The sequence below is a fragment of the Ranitomeya imitator genome, chromosome 1, assembly GCF_032444005.1.
Source record: "Ranitomeya imitator isolate aRanImi1 chromosome 1, aRanImi1.pri, whole genome shotgun sequence".
NCBI classification, from domain to species: domain Eukaryota; kingdom Metazoa; phylum Chordata; class Amphibia; order Anura; family Dendrobatidae; genus Ranitomeya; species Ranitomeya imitator.
In genome coordinates, this window is record NC_091282.1 from 757,076,330 (window position 1) to 757,096,507 (window position 20,178).

A 20,178-nucleotide genomic window follows, 5' to 3' on the forward strand; every position below is an offset into this window, starting at 1 on the left:
TCCAGGGGTACACGGGCAGCAGGGGTGTGGTCAGTGGAGGCCTAGTTGAAGGAGTGACCGCAGACAGGCATCGAAGGCCTAAAATAATAACACATGGCTGTAGGCAATTTTAAATTGGTTACAGGGGTACACGGGCAGCAGTGGTGTGGTCAGTGGAGGCCTAGTGGAAGGAGTGACCGCAGACAGGCATCGAAGGCCTAAAATAATAACACATGGCTGTAGGCAATTTTAAATTGGTTCCAGGGGTACACGGGCAGCAGTGGTGTGGTCAGTGGAGGCCTAGTGGAAGGAGTGACCGCAGACAGGCATCGAAGGCCTAAAATAATAACACATGGCTGTAGGCAATTTTAAATTGGTTCCAGGGGTACACGGGCAGCAGTGGTGTGGTCAGTGGAGGCCTAGTGGAAGGAGTGACCGCAGACAGGCATCGAAGGCCTAAAATAATAACACATGGCTGTAGGCAATTTTAAATTGGTTACAGGGGTACACGGGCAGCAGTGGTGTGGTCAGTGGAGGCCTAGTGGAAGGAGTGACCACAGACAGGCATCGAAGGCCTAACATAACAAAAATGTCAATACAATGGTATTGTCAGTGGCAGGCATTGAAGGATGTCAGCGCATAGACTAAACATTGGTGGAGCTGTGAGATAATTTTGCAAGTGGTAGAGCACTGTTTGAGCTGGGGGGGAACTGTCTTGTGGCCGGCGGTACAGGCCCAGGGCCCCTCATATTACAACGGTGTGTCTGACGTTGGGTGCGCACCACCACCGCCAGAGACACTTTATTGTACTAGGAGGGACCCAGTGGCAGTGCCGTCGACCAAAAGCGGGCACACCCACCTCTTCAGACAAACTGCACTCTCACGGGTGCTGTCGCCAAGTGTCGATACCACGGACCCGTGTGGGGAGTTTGGCCATTTAGTGAGGTGTAAACATGTCGTATGCTGGACAATCAGGTGCAGAAAATTACGAGATTGGAAAAGACATTCAGAATAGTCCACAGGCAAGACCTTTTCATATGAAAGCTAGGTGTCAGCCGGGCAAGGTGGGGCAAAAGATTTCGAAATCCAGTTGTGGTTCATTTTAATGAAGGTTAGATCATCTACATTTTGGGTAGCCAGACGAGTCCTTTTTTCTGTTAGTATTGAACCTGCAGCACTGAATACTCTTTCTGATAGGACACTAGCTGCCGGGCAAGCAAGCTCCTGCAATGCATATTCTGCCAATTCTGGCCAGGTGTCTAATTTTGATGACCAGTAATCAAATGGGAATGACGGTTGAGGGAGAACATCGATAAGGGATGAAAAATAGTTTGTAACCATACTGGACAAATGTTGTCTCCTGTCACTTTGAATTGATGCTGCAGTACCTGTCCTGTCTGCGGTCATAGCAAAATCACTCCACAACCTGGTCAGAAAACCCCTCTGGCCAACGCCACTTCTGATTTCTGCCCCTCTAACTCCTCTGGTCTGCTGGCCCCTGCAGCTCGTGTGAGAACGATCACGGGCGCTGTGTGCAGGGAATGCCAGAAGCAAACAGTCAACAAGAGTTGATTGTTTGGTTGCTAATATTAGTTCCAAGTTCTCATGTGGCATTATATTTTGCAATTTGCCTTTATAGCGAGGATCAAGGAGGCAGGCCAACCAGTAATCGTCATCATTCATCATTTTAGTTATGCGTGTGTCCCTTTTGAGGATACGTAAGGCATAATCCGCCATGTGGGCCAAAGTTCCAGTTCTCAAATCTGCGGTTGTGCTTGGTTGAGGGGCAGTTTCAGGCAAATCCACGTCACTTGTGTCCCTCCAAAAACCAGAACCCGGCCTTGCCGCGCCACCAATTTCCAGTGGCCCCGGAAAAGCTTCCTCATTAAAAATATAATCATCCCCATCATCCTCCTCGTCCTCCTCCTCCTCTTCGCCCGCTAACTCGTCCTGTACACTGCCCTGGCCAGACAATGGCTGACTGTCATCAAGGCTTTCCTCTTCCTCAGCTGCAGACGCCTGATCCTTTATGTGCGTCAAACTTTGCATCAGCAGACGCATTAGGGGGATGCTCATGCTTATTATGGCGTTGTCTGCACTAACCAGCCGTGTGCATTCCTCAAAACACTGAAGGACTTGACACATGTCTTGAATCTTCGACCACTGCACACCTGACAACTCCATGTCTGCCATCCTACTGCCTGCCCGTGTATGTGTATCCTCCCACAAAAACATAACAGCCCGCCTCTGTTCGCACAGTCTCTGAAGCATGTGCAGTGTTGAGTTCCACCTTGTTGCAACGTCTATGATTAGGCGATGCTGGGGAAGGTTCAAAGAACGCTGATAGGTCTGCATACGGCTGGAGTGTACGGGCGAACAGCGGATATGTGAGCAAAGTCCACGCACTTTGAGGAGCAGGTCGGATAACCCCGGATAACTTTTCAGGAAGCACTGCACCACCAGGTTTAAGGTGTGAGCCAGGCAAGGAATGTGTTTCAGTTGGGAAAGGGAGATGGCAGCCATGAAATTCCTTCCGTTATCACTCACTACCTTGCCTGCCTCAAGATCTACAGTGCCCAGCCACGACTGCGTTTCTTTCTGCAAGAACTCGGACAGAACTTCCGCCGTGTGTCTGTTGTCGCCCAAACACTTCATAGCCAATACAGCCTGCTGATGTTTGCCAGTAGCTGCCCCATAATGGGAGACCTGGTGTGCAACAGTGGCAGCTGCGGATGGAGTGGTTGTGCGACTGCGGTCTGTGGACGAGCTCTCGCTTCTGCAGGAGGACGAAGAGGAGGAGGAGGGGGTGCGAACGGCTACAGCCAATTGTTTCCTAGACCGTGGGCTAGGCAGAACTGTCCCAAACTTGCTGTCCCCTGTGGACCCTGCATCCACCACATTTACCCAGTGTGCCGTGATGGACACGTAACGTCCCTGGCCATGCCTACTGGTCCATGCATCTGTTGTCAGGTGCACCTTTGTGCTCACAGATTGCCTGAGTGCATGGACGATGCGCTCTTTAACATGCTGGTGGAGGGCTGGGATGGCTTTTCTGGAAAAAAAGTGTCGACTGGGTAGCTCGTAGCGTGGTACAGGGTAGTCCATCAGGGCTTTGAAAGCTTCGCTTTCAACTAACCGGTAGGGCATCATCTCTAACGAGATTAGTCTAGCTATGTGTGCGTTCAAACCCTGTGTACGCGGATGCGAGGCTAAGTACTTCCTTTTTCTAACCATAGTCTCATGTAGGGTGAGCTGGACTGGAGAGCTGGAGATCGTGGAACTAGCGGGGGTGCCGGTGGACATGGCAGACTGAGAGACGGTGGGAGATGGTATTGTTGCCGCCGGTGCCCTAGATGCAGTGTTTCCTACTACGAAACTGGTGATTCCCTGACCCTGACTGCTTTGGCCTGGCAAAGAAACCTGCACAGATACTGCAGGTGGTGCGGAAAATGGTGGCCCTACACTGCCGGAAGGGATGTTGCGTTGCTGACTAGCTTCATTGGCCGAGGGTGCCACAACCTTAAGGGACGTTTGGTAGTTAGTCCAGGCTTGCAAATGCATGGTGGTTAAATGTCTATGCATGCAACTTGTATTGAGACTTTTCAGATTCTGTCCTCTGCTTAAGGTAGTTGAACATTTTTGACAGATGACTTTGCGCTGATCAATTGGATGTTGTTTAAAAAAATGCCAGACTGCACTCTTTCTAGCATCGGATACCTTTTCAGGCATTGCAGACTGAGCTTTAACCGGATGGCCACGCTGTCCTCCAACAGGTTTTGACTTTGCCACGCGTTTTGGGCAAGATATGGGCCCGGCAGATGGAACCTGTTGCGATGTTGATGCCTGCTGCGGCCCCTCCTCCTCCGCTTCAGAACTGCTGCCGCCTGCACCCTGTTCCCCCAATGGCTGCCAATCGGGGTCAAGAACTGGGTCATCTATTACCTCTTCTTGTAGCTCGTGTGCAACTTCATCTGTGTCACCGTGTCGGTCGGTGGTATAGCGTTCGTGATGGGGCAACATAGTCTCATCAGGGTCTGATTCTTGATCATTACCCTGCGAGGGCAATGTTGTGGTCTGAGTCAAAGGACCAGCATAGTAGTCTGGCTGTGGCTGTGCATCAGTGCACTCCATGTCAGATTCAACTTGTAATGGGCATGGACTGTTAACTGCTTCACTTTCTAAGCCAGGGACGGTATGTGTAAAGAGCTCCTTGGAGTAACCCGTTGTGTCGCCTGCTGCATTCTTCTCTGTTGTTGTTTTTGCTGAAGAGGACAAGGAAGCGACTTGTCCCTGACCGTGAACATCCACTAACAACGCGCTGCTTTGACATTTACCAGTTTCACGAAAGGAGGCAAAAGAGCTAGAGGCTGAGTCAGCAAGATAAGCCAAAACTTGCTCTTGGTGCTCCGGCTTTAAAAGCGGTTTTCCTACTCCCAGAAAAGGGAGCGTTCAAGGCCTTGTGTAGCCTGACGACGAACCTGGCTCCACAGCTCCAGACTTAGGTGCAATATTTTTTTTCCCACGACCAGCTGATGCTCCACCACTACCACTACCCTCATTACCAGCTGACAATGAACGCCCCCGGCCACGACCTCTTCCACCATACTTCCTCATTGTTTTAAAAACGTAAACAAACTAACGGTATTTGTTGCTGTCACACAAATTACACGGTGAGCTATAACTTCAGTATGATTTAGCTACCCCTTTACAGGTGAGTGAGACCACAACGAAAATCAGGCACAATGTTACACACTCTGTTGTTGGTGGCAACAAATGAGAGAGATGCCACACACGCAGGACTGTCACTGAAGCACAAATGTAAATATTAATCTCCCACTGATTTGATTTTTTTTTTTTTTTCAGGGAGACTTTAGGAAAAAAAAATAATAGAATAAAATGATTTTTTCAGGAAGAATTTAGAAACCAAATAAAATAAAAAAAGGCTTTCTATGGCCCACTGAGTGAGAGATGACGCACACAGGAGTCAGGAGTGGCACACAAGCCCAGAGGCCAATATTTATCTCCCACTGATTGATGTAGTGATTTTTTCAGGTAGATTTTGGAACCCAAATCAAGCTAAAAAAATAATAGGCTTTCTATGGCCCACAATTGGAGAGAGAGAGAGAGATGGCACACCCAGGAGTCAAGACTGGCACACAAGCAGAAAGGGCAATATTAATCTCCCACTGATTTTTTTTTTTTTTTTCAGGGAGACTTTAGGAAAAAAAATAATAGAATAAAATGATTTTTTCAGGAAGAATTTAGAAACCAAATAAAATAAAATGATTTTTTCAGGGAGAATTTAGAAAACAAATAAAACAAAAAAAGGCTTTCTATGGCCCACTGAGTGAGAGATGACGCACACAGGAGTCAGGAGTGGCACACAAGCCCAGAGGCCAATATTTATCTCCCACTGATTGATGTAGTGATTTTTTCAGGTAGATTTTGGAACCCAAATCAAGCTAAAAAAATAATAGGCTTTCTATGGCCCACAATTGGAGAGAGAGAGAGAGATGGCACACCCAGGAGTCAAGACTGGCACACAAGCAGAAAGGGCAATATTAATCTCCCACTGATTTTTTTTTTTTTTTTTTTTCAGGGAGACTTTAGGAAAAAAAAATAATAGAATAAAATGATTTTTTCAGGAAGAATTTAGAAACCAAATAAAATAAAATGATTTTTTCAGGGAGAATTTAGAAAACAAATAAAACAAAAAAAGGCTTTCTATGGCCCACTGAGTGAGAGATGACGCACACAGGAGTCAGGAGTGGCACACAAGCCCAGAGGCCAATATTTATCTCCCACTGATTGATGTAGTGATTTTTTCAGGTAGATTTTGGAACCCAAATCAAGCTAAAAAAATAATAGGCTTTCTATGGCCCACAATTGGAGAGAGAGAGAGAGATGGCACACCCAGGAGTCAAGACTGGCACACAAGCAGAAAGGGCAATATTAATCTCCCACTGATTTTTTTTTTTTTTTTTTTTCAGGGAGACTTTAGGAAAAAAAAATAATAGAATAAAATGATTTTTTCAGGAAGAATTTAGAAACCAAATAAAATAAAATGATTTTTTCAGGGAGAATTTAGAAAACAAATAAAACAAAAAAAGGCTTTCTATGGCCCACTGAGTGAGAGATGACGCACACAGGAGTCAGGAGTGGCACACAAGCCCAGAGGCCAATATTTATCTCCCACTTTTTTTTTTTGTTCCAGGGAAAATTTATAAACCCAATAAAAAAAATAATAAATAGGCTTTCTATGGCCCACTATCTGAGAGACAGAGAGAGATGGCACGCTTAGGACTGGCACACAAGCCCAAAGGCCAATATTAATCTCCCTTTTTTTTTTAAGGGAGAATTTATAAAACCAAAAAAAAATAAATAAATAGGCTTTCTATGGCCCACTATTTGTGAGAGAGATGGCACGCTCAGGACTGGCACACAAGCCCAGAGGCCAATATTAATCTCCCACTTTTTTTTTTTTTTCCAGGGAAAATTTATAAACCCAATAAAAAAAAAAAAAATAAATAGGCTTTCTATGGCCCACTATCTGAGAGAGAGAGATGGCACGCTTAGGACTGGCACACAAGCCCAAAGGCCAATATTAATCTCCCACTGATTGATTTATTGATTTTTTCAGGTAGAATTTAGAACCCAAATAAAGCACAAAAAAAAAAAATGGGCTTTCTATGGCCCACTGAGTGAGTGATGATGCACACAGGAGTCAGGAGTGGCACACAAGCCCTGAGGCCAATATTTTTCTCCCACTGATTGATGTAGTGATTTTTTCAGGTACATTTTAGAACCCAAATCAAGCAAAAAAATAAATAGGCTTTCTATGGCCCACTATTTGTGAGAGAGATGGCACGCTCAGGACTGGCACACAAGCCCAGAGGCCAATATTAATCTCCCACTTTTTTTTTTTTCCAGGGAAAATGTATAAACCCAATAAAAAAAAAATAACTAAATAGGCTTTCTATGGCCCACTATCTGAGAGAGAGAGATGGCACGCTTAGGACTGGCACACAAGCCCAAAGGCCAATATTAATCTCCCACTGATTGATTTATTGATTTTTTCAGGTAGAATTTAGAACCCAAATAAAGCAAAAAAAAAAAAAAAATGGGCTTTCTATGGCCCACTGAGTGAGTGATGATGCACACAGGAGTCAGGAGTGGCACGCAAGCCCTGAGGCCAATATTTTTCTCGCACTGATTGATGTAGTGATTTTTTCAGGTACATTTTAGAACCCAAATCAAGCAAAAAAATAAATAGGCTTTCTATGGCCCACTATTTGTGAGAGAGATGGCACGCTCAGGACTGGCACACAAGCCCAGAGGCCAATATTAATCTCCCACTTTTTTTTTTTTGGTTCCAGGGAAAATTTATAAACCCAATAAAAAAATTAATAAATAGGCTTTCTATGGCCCACTATCTGAGAGAGAGAGATGGCACGCTTAGGACTGGCACACAAGCCCAAAGGCCAATATTAATCTCCCACTGATTGATTTATTGATTTTTTCAGGTAGAATTTAGAACCCAAATAATGCAAAAAAAAAAAAAATGGGCTTTCTATGGCCCACTGAGTGAGTGATGATGCACACAGGAGTCAGGAGTGGCACACAAGCCCTGAGGCCAATATTTTTCTCCCACTGATTGATGTAGTGATTTTTTCAGGTACATTTTAGAACCCAAATCAAGCAAAAAAATAAATAGGCTTTCTATGGCCCACTATTTGTGAGAGAGATGGCACGCTCAGGACTGGCACACAAGCCCAGAGGCCAATATTAATCTCCCACTTTTTTTTTTTTTCCAGGGAAAATTTATAAACCCAATAAAAAAAAAAAAAAATAAATAGGCTTTCTATGGCCCACTATCTGAGAGAGAGAGATGGCACGCTTAGGACTGGCACACAAGCCCAAAGGCCAATATTAATCTCCCACTGATTGATTTATTGATTTTTTCAGGTAGAATTTAGAACCCAAATAAAGCAAAAAAAAAAAAAAAGGGCTTTCTATGGCCCACTGAGTGAGTGATGATGCACACAGGAGTCAGGAGTGGCACACAAGCCCTGAGGCCAATATTTTTCTCCCACTGATTGATGTAGTGATTTTTTCAGGTACATTTTAGAACCCAAATCAAGCAAAAAAATAAATAGGCTTTCTATGGCCCACTATTTGTGAGAGAGATGGCACGCTCAGGACTGGCACACAAGCCCAGAGGCCAATATTAATCTCCCACTTTTTTTTTTTTGGTTCCAGGGAAAATTTATAAACCCAATAAAAAAATAAATAAATAGGCTTTCTATGGCCCACTATCTGAGAGAGAGAGATGGCACGCTTAGGACTGGCACACAAGCCCAAAGGCCAATATTAATCTCCCACTGATTGATTTATTGATTTTTTCAGGTAGAATTTAGAACCCAAATAAAGCAAAAAAAAAAAAAAGGGCTTTCTATGGCCCACTGAGTGAGTGATGATGCACACAGGAGTCAGGAGTGGCACACAAGCCCTGAGGCCAATATTTTTCTCCCACTGATTGATGTAGTGATTTTTTCAGGTAGATTTTAGAACCAAAATCAAGCAAAAAAATAAATAGGCTTTCTATGGCCCACTGACTGAGAGATGGCACACACAGGAGTCAAGAGTGGCACACAAGCCCTGAGGCCAATATTTTTCTCCCACTGATTGATGTAGTGATTTTTTCAGGTAGATTTTATAACCCAAATCAAGCAAAAAAATAAATAGGCTTTCTATGGCCCACTGAGTGAGAGATGACACAGACAGGGATGGCACTCTAGCAGAAATGTCAATCTTAATCTCCCACAAAAAAAAAAAAAAAAAACAGGGAGTGTCCTTCAATTACTATCTCCCTGCAGTAATCTCAGCCAGGTATGGCAGGCAGCAATAAGGAGTGGACTGATGCACAAATTAAATAAAAAGTGTGTACAAACCAAAAAGATAGCTGTGCAGAAAGGAAGGAACAAGAGGATTTGTGCTTTGAAAAAAGCAGTTGGTTTGCACAGCGGCGTACACACAGCAATGCAGCTATCAGGGAGCCTTCTAGGGCAGCCCAATGAGCTACAGCGCTGAGGGAAAAAAAAAAAAAAATGTAGCTTCCACTGTCCCTGCACACCGAAGGTGGTGTTGGGCAGTGGAAATCGCTACAGCACAAGCGGTTTGGTGGTTAATGGACCCTGCCTAACGCTATCCCTGCTTCTGACGAAGCGGCAGCAACCTCTCCCTAAGCTCAGATCAGCAGCAGTAACATGGTGGTCGGCGGGAACGCCCCTTTATAGCCCCTGTGACGCCGCAGACAGCAAGCCAATCACTGCAATGCCCTTCTCTAAGATGGTGGGGACCAGGACCTATGTCATCACGCTGCCCACACTCTGCGTTTACCTTCATTGGCTGAGAAATGGCGCTTTTCGCGTCATTGAAACGCGACTTTGGCGCGAAAGTCGCGTACCGCATGGCCGACCCCGCACAGGGGTCGGATCGGGTTTCATGAAACCCGACTTTGCCAAAAGTCGGCGACTTTTGAAAATGAACGACCCGTTTCGCTCAACCCTAGTGATGACACAACAAACATAAGCAGCAGTACCATATGATTCAATATTTTCACATTGTAGCAGACAACACTCAATTCATAGAATGCGCAGACAGGAAATGAAAGACTGTATAGCATATCATAAAAAAAGTCTCACAATCTATATATATGTAATAGTGTAAGGGATATGTACGTCTATTTCAACGCAAATCACCGTTCGCTGCTTGCTCGCGGCCGGCTGGCCGCGACCATTTAGCTACAGGCACAGTCCGGACGCAAATTGGCCCCCTTCCGTCCAGTCAGCGCCCAGATAACGTTTTAGGACTGCGTTTCTGCACGGCATAACGGGGTGTAACGCAGTCCTTTAACGCTGTCATTAATCGTCTAAGTGTGCGCAATTTTTTTAATATTGATGCTGCCTATGCAGCATCAATAATAAAAACTTATGATGTAAAAAAAAATAAAATAAAATTACATTATATTCTCACCTTCCGCGCCAGCCTTTCACACTACTTGCGACGTTCCGGTCTAAATAATGCATTGCGGAAATGCACGAACATGGCGGAGCGTTCTTGCGAGACCGCTACATCATCACGTGTTATGGCCGCAAGACATTACTGGCAACGGAACGTCACGACATGGCCTGGCTGCGGGGGACGCCAGATGGTGAGTATATAACTATTTTTTACACAACATGACTGATCCGTAGCACGACGGACGGTCGCTAATACAAGTCTATGGGTAAAACGCATCCTGCGAGCACATTTGCAGGATCAGTTTATTTCCACCTGATAGTTTTTTTCCAACAGATCCGTTTTTTTCTCATAGAGTTGTATTAGCGCCAGATTGCGCCTGATGGCCACACGTTTCATCTGTTTTTTGCTAGATCCGTTGCTGTGCGTTTTTTCGACGGACAGAAAAACCATTCATCTGTATGTGTTTTCCATCCGGCGGGAACAGCTTTTTTGACGGATACTTGAAAAAACGGATGAAACGTGTGGCCATCAGTCGCAATCCAGCGCTAATACAACTCTATGAGAAAAAAAGGATCTGGCGTTAAAAAAAAAAAAAAAAGGATCCGGCGTAAAAAAAAGGAACCGGCGGAAAAACCGGATCTGGTTGAAAAAAAAACGATCCGGTGGAAAAAACTGATCCGGCGGAAAAAATGGATCCCGCGAAAAAAAAACAATACGGCAGAAAAAAAAAAAAAAAACGGAAAAAAAACGTCACGGAAAATAAAAAATGGATCATGCAAATGTGGTCACAGGATGCGTTTTACCAATAGACTTGTATTAGCGATGGATCAGTCTTGTTTTTGCAGACCGTTGGCACGAAAAAACTTTCAAGTGAAATTTTTTTGTCCGGTGCACCCGCTATTTTCTAACGCGCATGCGCTGCAGAAACTCCACCCCCTCCTCCCCGCACTTCAGAATGGGCAGTGGATGCGTTGAAAAACTGCATCCGCTGCCCACGTCGTGCACAAATTTCACAACGTGCGTTGGTACGTGGGCCCGACGCATAGCGACGGACACGTACCGACGCAAGAGTGAGAGGCCTTAATGAGTGTAAATTTTTTTTTTTTAAAAATGAAAAAAACGGCGTGGGCTCCCGCGCAATTTTCTGCGCCAGAGGGGGAAAAGCCACGGCCGGGGGCCAATATTTGTAGCCTGCTATGAATACCAGCCCGCAGCTGTCTGCGTAGCCTTTACTGGCTATAAAAATAGGGGGACCCCCCCCCCAAAAAAAAAAAATGACGTGGGGTTCCCCTATATTTTATAGCCAGAAAGGCTTCGCAGACAGCTGCAGGCTGATATTCATAGCCTAGAGAGGGGCCATGGATATTGGCCCCCCCCCCGGCTACAAATACCAGTCCGCAGCCGCCCCAGAAATGGCGCTTCTGTAAGATGCGCCAATTCCGGCACTTAGCCCCTCTCTTCCCACTCCCGTGTAGCGGTGGGATATGGGGTAATGAAGGGTTAATGTCACCTTGCTATTGTAAGGTGACATTAAGCCGGGTTAATAACGGAGAGGCGTCAATAAGACGCCTATCCATTATTAATCCAATAGTAAGAAAGGGTTAATAAAACACACACACATTTGGAAAAAAGTATTTTAATATTCTTCATTTAACCATACTTACCATACTTCAGCGCCTGCAAAAAAAAGTAAAATAATAAACCGTATACTACCTGTCCGCTGTAGTTCAATTGATAACGAGTGTCCCACGACGATCTCCCCTATAGAACAGTGACATCAGGTGCTGTCACTGCTCTATAGGACCCACAGTGACACACTGACAGGAGACAATGGCTCCTGCAGTGCATCACTGAGGTTACTCTAGTTCACTGGTCTCACTTTATGGCAATTGCTGCGTGGGAAAATGTCTCACCCAGCAATGCCAATAGTGAGACTAGGGACTATTTTCTCACAGGGGCGTAGGAATACCTTGTGAGGAATACATGATGGAAGGATACCTTCCATCATTGTGTTCCTGGAGCCCCTGGAGAGTGGTTGCATCAACTGATGCTCCTGCTCTCCACGGGAGACCGTCGTGGGACACTTGTTTTAATTGGATTTCTGCGGACAGGGAGTATATTGTTTGTTTATTATTTTAATATTTTTTACAGGTGACAATGGCTTCGGGGAACAAAGTGACAAGTGATGGTGAGTATGTACTCTATGTTATATGTATTGTATGTTATATGTACTGTATGTCTGTAGTATGTATGTATGTACTGTATGTCGCATGTCGTCGCATGGTGCATGTCGCCGCATGGTGCATGTCGTCGCATGTAGCATGTCGTCGCATGTAGCATGTCGTCGCATGGCGCATGTCGTCGCATGGTGCATGTCGTCATATGGTGCATGTCGTCGAATGTAGCATGTTGTCGCATGGCGCATGTCATCGCATGTAGCATGTCATCGCGTGGCGCATGGCGCATGTCGTCGCATGGCGCATGTCGTCGCATGGCGCATGTCGTCGCATGACGCATGTCGTCGCATGGTGCATGTCGTCGCATGGTGCATGTCGTCGCATGTAGCATGTTGTCGCATGGCGCATGTCGTCGCATGGTGCATGTCGTCGCATGGTGCATGTCGTCCCATGGTGCATGTCGTCGCATGTAGCATGTCGTCGCATGGTGCATGTCGTCGCATGGTGCATGTCGCCGCATGTAGCATGTCGTCGCATGGCGCATGTCGTCGCATGGCGCATGTCGTCGCATGTAGCATGTCGTCGCATGGCGCATGTCGTCGCATGTAGCATGTCGTCGCATGGCGTATGTCGTCGCATGGTGCATGTCGTCGCATGTAGCATGTCGTCGCATGGCGCATGTCGTCGCATGGCGCATGTCGTCGCATGGCGCATGTCGTCGCATGGTGCATGTCGTCGTATGGTGCATGTCGTCGCATGTAGCATGTCGTCGCATGGCGCGTGTCGTCACATGTAGCATGTCGTCGTGTGTCGCATGGCGCCGCATGTAGCATGTCGTCGCATGGCGCATGTCGTCGCATGGTGCATGTCGTCACATGGTGCATGTCGTCGCATGTAGCATGTCGTCGCATTTAGCATGTCGTCGCATGGTGCATGTCGTCGCATGGTGCATGTCGTCGCATGGCGCATGTCGTCGCATGGCGCATGTCGTCGCATGGCGCATGTCGTCACATGGTGCATGACATCGCATGTAGCATGTCGTCGCATGGTGCATGTCGTCGCATGGTGCATGTCGCCGCATGGTGCATGTCGTCGCATGGCGCATGTCGTCGCATGGTGCATGTCGTCGCATGTAGCATGTCGTCGCATGGCGCATGTCATCGCATGGCGCATGTCGTAGCATGTCGCATGTCGTCGCATGGTGCATGTCGTCGTATGGTGCATGTCGTCGCATGTAGCATGTCGTCGCATGGTGCATGTTGCCGCATGTAGCATGTCGTCGCATGGCGCATGTCGTCGCATGGCGCATGTCGTCACATGGTGCATGACATCGCATGTAGCATGTCGTCGCATGGTGCATGTCGTCGCATGGTGCATGTCGCCGCATGTAGCATGTCGTCGCATGGCGCATGTCGTCGCATGGCGCATGTCGTCGTATGGTGCATGTCGTCGCATGTAGCATGTCGTCGCATGGCGCGTGTCGTCATATGTAGCATGTCGTCGTGTGTCGCATGGCGCCGCATGTAGCATGTCGTCGCATGGCGCATGTCGTCGCATGGCGCATGTCGTCGCATGGTGCATGTCGTCACATGGTGCATGTCGTCGCATGTAGCATGTCGTCGCATGGTGCATGTCGTCGCATGGTGCATGTCGTCGCATGGCGCATGTCGTCGCATGGCGCATGTCGTCGCATGGCGCATGTCGTCACATGGTGCATGACATCGCATGTAGCATGTCGTCGCATGGTGCATGTCGTCGCATGGTGCATGTCGCCGCATGGTGCATGTCGTCGCATGGCGCATGTCGTCGCATGGTGCATGTCGTCGCATGTAGCATGTCGTCGCATGGCGCATGTCATCGCATGGCGCATGTCGTAGCATGTCGCATGTCGTCGCATGGTGCATGTCGTCGTATGGTGCATGTCGTCGCATGTAGCATGTCGTCGCATGGTGCATGTTGCCGCATGTAGCATGTCGTCGCATGGCGCATGTCGTCGCATGGTGCATGTCGTCGCATGGTGCATGTCGTCGCATGGTGCATGTCGCCGCATGTAGCATGTCGTCGCATGGCGCATGTCGCCGCATGGCGCATGTCGTCGCATGGTGTCGCATGGTGCATGTCGTCGCATGTCGCCGCATGTGTTGAATGATGTCACATGGTGTGTGTTGTATGTATGTACTGTGTATGTGTTTTTTTTTTTTTTTTTTACATGCAACACATTAGCCGGATGATGGGAATACTACTGTCCCATCATTGGCTAATGTGTCACTGACTGTCAGTGTATCAGGCAGAGCCCGATGGGACTTGTAGTCCCATCGGACGATGCCTGCACAAACACACACACACACACACACACCCCGGCGACCGCTCACCACAATAAATACAACGGCGCCGGCCGCCAGAGCCCCGGCAACCGCTCACCGCAATAAATACAACGGCGCCGGCCGCCAGAGCCCCGGCAACCGCTCACCGCAATAAATACAACGGCCCCGGCAACCGCTCACCGCAATAAATACAACGGCGCCGGCCGCCAGAGCCCCGGCAACCGCTCACTGCAATAAATACAACGGCGCCGGCCGCCAGAGCCCCAGCAACCGCTCATCGCAATAAATACAATGGCGCCGGCCGCCAGAGCCCCGGCAACCGCTCACCGCAATAAATACAACGGCGCCGGCCGCCAGAGCGCCGGCAACCGCTCACCGCAGCACAGCCCCGCCCGCAGATCCCAGCAGCAGTGAGCACACAAAGTCAGCCCCGCCCGCCCCCAGCACAGCCCTGCAGGCAGCCCCCAGTACCGCCCACAGCCCAGTCACTCTTGATGAGTGACTGCTGACTGTGAGGCTGGGTCACGCCTGCTGCTGACGTCACGTCAATTTTCAGAGCCTGGAAATTGATGTGACGTCGGCGGAAATGAGCGGCGGCTGCAGCCTGGGGGTCACGTGACCCGGACTCAGCAACCAGAATAGCGCCGCTCACAGGCGAAAACGTCAACAGAAGGTAATTACACAAATCATTAGGGGCCCCGGGGGATACATTGGGGGGTTAATTGAAAGTAGTGGACAACCCCTTTAAACTTTTATATTTTTTTAATTTTTTTAACATTTTTTTCAACTTTTTTTTTTTACTTTTGCCATGCTTCAATAGCCTTCATGGAAGGCTAGAAGCAGGCTATGTAGCAGAAATGCAGGTGTGCTGTGAGCGCCGACCACAGGGTGGCGCTCACTGCCACCGGCGATCAGTAACCATAAAGGTCTCAAGGACCTCTATGGTTACCATCCAGATGCATCGCCGACCCCCGATCATGTGACAGGGGTCGGCGATGACGTCATTTCCGGCCGCCCGGCCGGAAGCGGTAGTTAAATGCCGCTGTCTGCGTTTGACAGCGGCATTTAACTAGTTAATAGGTGCGGGCAGATCGCGATTCTGCCCGCGCCTATTACGGGCACATAGAACAGAAAAAATATAAGAGCTAGCACTCGACTAGATGGAGTTATGGTGGTGCAAGTGCACGGGATCCAAAGACCCCCATATATCAGAAAAAAAGAAGAACACTGCACTCATCCGGTTAAGTTCTGCTTAAGTGAATGTTTTTATTTGAAGATGTGGATTCAAGATGAAACAGTAGTAAGGCAATCAGTTAACGTTTCGGCCACACAGTGGCCTTGATCACAAACGGTGCTGTAACATAAAAAATACAAAACAGTGTATGAACAAAATATAGATACAACGTGAAAACTATGTACAAGGCTATATACAAGATTGGAACACATGTCATGTAGCACAAAAAAAAGACGGAAATGGTAAATAAGGTCCTGTACAAGCTATCGGACATGAAGCAGAAGGACGGGTGTCCAGAGGCTATAATCCCTAGAAGGGAGATGACATAAATGAAAAAAAGGACGGAGAGACATACCCTTAATGTCTGTTAGTGACGCATCATATGAAGGTAGGGATATAAATATATACACAGATGGAGATGACCCGAAAGTGACCTGTATGGAATGCATATGAAAATATATAACAATGTAACTGAATGGGCAGTCATAAAAAGAAATGCAAATACAGTGTGGAATGACGGCATATATAAAAAAAACCGTATTTACCCAACTAGTGGATACAGTGTCTTAGTTTTCAACTTTCAACTTTCAGCGTAGACTGTTACAGACAGTCAAGGAGAGATATTGAGTCATCAGCAAAGGAAGCAAGTTTTGCTATACTGTAAATAGAAACCGTCGTGGGTAATCTAGGCTGAAACGCAGATGTACTATAGATATATAGAAATGAGATGAGGCAAACAGCCCACTCTGGGTTAATACCTTGTTAAGCTGCTATATGATCCTATATGCCCCACAGGGGGAGGGTAATGGGGACAGAAAAAAAGATTCCGTTTCCTTCGGACAATGGCTGTACACCTTAAAGGTAGGATACATATACTAGGTAAGGTTTTATGGCAACGAATATTATATTGCATGGAGTCAGAATAGTAAGGTAGAAACACTTATCTGATGGTCCAGGCCGTAATCATACAGGCCGTAGTCATACATCAATTGGTGGCGCAGTGGGGGCGCAGTCAGGGATCATGGAGTCCGCATTGGTGGTGCAGTGGAGCGAGCCGACACACACAGTGTCTAGGCGAGGAGAGGCGGTGAAACCCTGTCCCAGCGGTGCCGCATTATATGCGGTCAGATCCGGTCATATGACCGGAAGCTGAGCAAAACGCCGGCGCCTGCGCACAACTCCGGCACCGGTGACTATGCCTAACGCCTGCGCACTAGGAGGAAAAGTACGCGCATGCGCGGTACGGGTCCGGAGCGGGCAGGGCTGGCCAGACAAGTAATAGAAGAACCATCAGAGCCACAGTGTGGGGAGACAAGTGCGGAGTTGTCCCAACCACTCTGTGGGCCATGTTATAGAGTACTCAAAATTGTCATGGTATCCCAAATATAATAAAATATTGCTACAGAGTCCAGTGTAATATCCCTACGATCGTTGGATAGATAAACATGTACATGGAATACACAGTATAAGAAATATAACGCGGCATGATGAATATATAGTAGGAGTCCAAACCAAGAATTGATTATTCATAAAGGGGGAACCTTGAGTTGAATAGGTAAATATAAATACAACATAAATACATAGTTTCTAAGAATGGGTATAAAGGGAAAATGGAAAAAAAAGGGGAAAGAGGGGACAATAGGAAACACTGGGAAAATATTAAGAAAAATAAAAAAATATAAACAAGAAAGAGAAATAAGAAAAAAATAAGGAAAAATAAGAAAAATAAGAAAAAATAAGGAAGAAAATAAAATAAAAAGATAAATAAATGAAAAACATGAAAAAAATATAAAATATAAAATATAAAATTAAAAAATTAAAAAAATTAAAAAAGTGAAAAAAATGAAAAAAATGGAAAAAATTGTATGATAAAATGAAAAAATGAGAACAAATGAAAAAACCAAATGAAAATAATAAAATAATAAAAATAATGAAAAAAATTTAATAATAATAACCAAACCAAAAAAAAAAAAAAAAAAAAAAAAAAAAAAAAATGATGAGAGAAATATGCATGGAATAATATAGGATAAAAAAGGATAAACTATAAAAAAAAGAAAAGAGAAAAAAAGAAAAAGAAAAACAAAAATTAAGAAAAAAGGAAAAAAGGGAAAAAAAATTGAAAAAATGAAACTTGGGGGACTCCTATAGGGTATGTGTCTTACCATCCTAGTAGAGGTGCGATAACGGGTTCTACATATGCAGTGGGTTAGTTTGCCTGAGGGAAAAGAAACCAGTTAGGTTAGCCAATCCAATTCTCTATTAAGACCCTTAGGATGAAGTGTATCTAACGTATAGATCCAGAAGGTTTCCCTCTGTTTAAGCAGCTGGATATGATTACCTCCTCTTCTAGGGCGATGAACCTTCTCGATGATTTGAAAACGTAATTGAGCTATTGTATGTTGTGCTTCTTTGAAATGCAGAGGTAAGGGCAACCAAGTCTTACCACACCTAATGGTGGATTTGTGGTTAGAAATCCTATTTCTGATGGCCTGGGTGGTCTCACCAACGTAAAGTAATCCACACGGGCACTTGATAATGTATACCACAAAGTTGGAATTACATGTGTGGTATTCTTTGATAGGAAAAGCCTTACCAGTGCGAGGGTGTAGAACTTCGTTGCCTTTTATGATATTTGAACAGCACATACAGTTTAGGCAGGGAAATGTGCCAGTTCTTTTCTGGCCTGTTAATGTCCCATATGATGGTATTCTAGAAGTGCCTAGATCTGCCCGTACAACCTTATCTCTTACGTTTTGGGGTCGTCTCATGCTCATGAGGGGAGGCTCTTTGAAGATGGGAATCTGTGGGTATGCTTTAGTCAATAGTGGCCAATGACCTCGGATGAGGTTGTGTACTCTATGCATGGTAGGGTGATGGCTATGAACAAAAGGGAGTCTAGGGTTCTTAATGGTGGTCAAGGTAGTGTTGTCAGTGTTGTTAGTGACTTTAGAGGATTCCAATTCAAGGAGTTTGGTAGGATAATTTCGGGCTTTAAATTTGTCGGCCATTTCTTGGACCCTGGTATACCTGGTGGCGGAATTGGAGACGATTCTAGCTACCCTTTTGAACTGGGATCTAGGAAGACTATCACGGGTAGGTCTAGGATGGCAACTGTTGTATAGAAGCAGACTGTTACAGTCAGTAGGTTTTATATATAAATCTGTACTCAAGTTCCCAAATGTGTCCTTCAAGATTTTGGTATCAAGGAATGCAATTTCTTCGTGGTGTTGTATCAGTGTGAATGACAAACCTGGTCTAGCTATATTAATGGTGTTAAAAAAATCCTGTAAACTAGTCTGGTTACCTTTCCATATGCAAAAAATGTCGTCGATATATCTATACCATGTTAGTGCATTCTGTTGGAAAGTGGAGTTTGGGTATACATATGTCCGTTCAAAATGATCCATATACAAGTTGGCGTAAGCCGGGGCCACATTGGACCCCATAGCTGTACCGCATATCTGCAAGAAGAAATCGTCTTCAAACATGAAAAAGTTTTCCCTAAGGACGAGATTGAGTAAGTCAATACATAGGTCCAAAGAGTTGGACTCCATGTTAGCCTCACGTAGGGTAAGTGTAACCGCTTCGATACCCTTATCATGTTCAATGGACGTGTAGAGACTATTGACATCCAACGTACACAGAATACTTTCAGGAGGAATCTTCCTAAGGTTATGGATTTTGTCTAGAAAATCACCAGTGTCTAAGATGAAAGATTTAGTAGAGCGAGCATGAGGAGTGAGGATCTTTTCTAGAAAGATAGATAATGGATTTAGGATTGAATTAGTAGATGCCACTATCGGGCGACCGGGGGGGTTATGGAGGTCTTTGTGTATTTTTGGCAGAATATAGAGTACTGGGGTAACGGGATGGTGATTTATGAGGTATGTCTTAGTTTTAGTGTCTATAGTTTTAAGTTGGTGGTGTTTGTTCAAAATAGTGGTGATTTTCTGGCGTATGTTGTAAGTAGGATCGTTGTGTAGTTTCCTGTAGGTGGTGGGGTCTGAGAGTTGGCGTCTAACCTCCGCCGTGTATTGATTTCTATTCATGACAACTGTGGCCCCACCTTTATCGGCCGGCTTGATGATGATGTTCTTGTTCCTACTCAGTGAGTCCAAGGCCTGTTTTTCAGAGGGATTAAGATTGTGTTGGACCGGGAGGAGCCCTAGGTGTTGGTCATGAACCGTGCTTTTGATATCCCTGTCTAATAGGCTAATGAATGTTTCTACGGCATGATAAGATTTAGGAGGCATAAATGTACTAGGGTTCCTGAGTCCCAAGGAGTCAATAGTAATTTTAGGTATATCATGACTAGATACAGTGCCTCTGGTGTTGTCACTGATTGTAGAATTAGCATCAAAATGTACTTTTAACCTTATGCTTCTAACGTGATACAGAAGATTACCTCACAAACAAAGTGTATAGATGGGAGGACCCATTT